General features: G+C 34.0%; 1 pseudogene across 1 annotated transcript; it reads left to right on the forward strand.

Moving 5' to 3' along the window:
- The first annotated feature begins 259 nt into the window (after positions 1-259).
- On the forward strand, positions 260-1842 carry LOC120088831 (peroxidase 4-like; annotated as a pseudogene). The gene is made up of 4 exons (XR_016523927.1): positions 260-536; positions 672-863; positions 951-1116; positions 1264-1842. The product of XR_016523927.1 is annotated as a peroxidase 4-like (transcript).
- Positions 1843-2360: the final 518 nt, after the last annotated feature.

Consider the following 2360-nt stretch of genomic DNA (forward strand, 5'->3'; position numbering starts at 1 on the left):
TATCAAATTGATCCTCAATATTTTTGCAATATTTAAAATCACTCTCCCTCTCCCATCCAAAATTTGTATTTTAAGAGTTTATTTTATGGTCATTTTTGGAGACCCTACAAATCCATTATCCTAATACATTATTCTAGTACAAGCCAATTCCAAATTTCTCTAGTCTTTTAGATTTTTCCACATTAATATATCCCTCCATTTTATGTATAAATAGCTCTCTTCTCTTCAAACTTCAATCATCATCTCTTCCTTGCTTTTCTCTTACTCATTCTCCTTTAATAATCTCTCAATTTTGCTTCAAATCAATGGCGATTACAACCTTTTCTTCTTGCAACAAAATGGCTATGGCTTTAGCACTGGCCTTATTAGTGGTATTCATAGGGAGCTCCTCAGCTCAACTCTCCCCCAACTTCTATCACAAGAGTTGTCCTAAGCTCCTCGACATCGTTCGAGCTGGTGTTCGGTCTGCTGTTGCTAAGGAAGCTCGCATGGGCGCTTCCCTTCTCCGCCTCCACTTTCATGATTGTTTTGTCAATGTATAAAATCCTCTTCTTCTTTTCTCCAAGAATTATGTGAAATTCCCAATTTGGAAAAATTAATTTTTTAACTCACGTATATGTTCTTAGCTTCTTTTTTTTCTAATTCTTGTGTTGTAAATCATCATATTCCAGGGTTGCGATGGATCGATCCTTCTAGATGATACTCCTACGTTTATAGGAGAGCAAACAGCCGCTCCTAACAATAGATCCGTCAGAGGTTTCAACGTGATTGAGAGTATAAAGAAAAACATAGAAAAAGTTTGTCCTGGCGTTGTCTCTTGTGCGGATATTTTGACTCTTTCTGCTCGCGACTCCGTTATAGCAGTGAGTAATTTAAACTCGTTTGTTACTACACTTGTTTTGGTTTGATAAGATAAAATTGAATTCCCCCTTTATTGTATTTATATTTAGTTGGGAGGGCCAAGTTGGAAAGTGAAATTAGGAAGAAGAGATTCCAAAACAGCCAGCTTCTCTGATGTCAGTGGTGCCATTCCACCACCAACTTCCACCCTTGCCACCCTCATCAATCGGTTCAATACCAAAGGCCTCTCCCCAAAGGATTTGGTCGCTTTATCTGGTATTATATCATCATTTTCCTCTAAACAAGTTATCAATGTAGTGTTGTTTCAAAGTATATACATATCTTGAATAATTATCCAGTATGTTTCTGATATAATTCTAACCGTACAAAATTGATAGTAAGAGATAATGGTTGGTGTTGCAGGAGCCCACACAATTGGGAAAGCAAGATGTTTGTTTTTCAAGAACCGTATTTACAATGAAACTAACATCGACAAGTTGTTCGCTAAAGAGAGACAAAAGAACTGCCCAAGAAATGGAGGAGACGACAATCGTGAACCTTTTGACTTCAGAACCCCCAAAGCTTTTTGACAACTATTACTACAAGAACCTTTTGGAGAAAAAGGCTTTGCTTCGCTCCGATCAGGTGCTCCACGACGGCGGATCCACCGATTCCTTGGTTGAACTCTACGGTCACAATAGTGCCGCCTTTGAATCCAACTTCGTGGCGGCTATGATCAAAATGGGTGACATTCAACCACTTACTGGATTGCAAGGCGAGATCCGAAAAGTTTGCAGTCGATCCAACTAATCGACATGTCGGAATTCGAAATCCTTCAAATTTACATTCAAATTCGTTTGGGAATACAAATATTATAGTCTTCTATGTAATTGTGGATGATGTTGTTGCTTTCGTTTTTTAAATTATTTTTCTCGTCAAAGTTTGTCCATTTTATCACAACCTCTCGTTGCTAGTTTGAAATACAAACATAAGCTTATATTACCGGTTGTGATTCCTAATTAGTTCTATCTTAAATTTTTAATTTTGTGTCTAATATTTTTTTTTCTTTTCCCAGGAGGTGAGTGTAATAAAACTTTAACGTATTCAATTGGTTTTAATTAGGTAATCTAATAAATATAAATTTGATTTTTTTAAAAATATAATAACCTTAAATTTTTAATTTTGTTTCGAGTATATTTAAGAAATATCAAATCTATTAGATTCAAAATTGAAAAATTCGAAGATTTATTTTGATAAAAGATTAAAAGTTTTAGTGTAATTTATTAGACATTTTTTAAAGTTGAGATATTTATCAAATACAAAATTGGAACTTCGTGGATTTATTAGACACTTTTAAGAATTGTAAAACCCAAATAGACACAAACTCCAAAATTCAAGATTAAAATTGTATTTTGATTTTAATATAGAATAATTGTGTGATTTACTTCAGACTTCATTAATTAAAATATTAAAATAAAAAAACTCACATGTAAGACGAAAAATTTTCTAATAGTGACAAA

This window comes from Benincasa hispida, chromosome 10, assembly GCF_027475165.1.
Source record: "Benincasa hispida cultivar pf3 chromosome 10, pf3_genome.v1.1, whole genome shotgun sequence".
Taxonomy (NCBI): domain Eukaryota; kingdom Viridiplantae; phylum Streptophyta; class Magnoliopsida; order Cucurbitales; family Cucurbitaceae; genus Benincasa; species Benincasa hispida.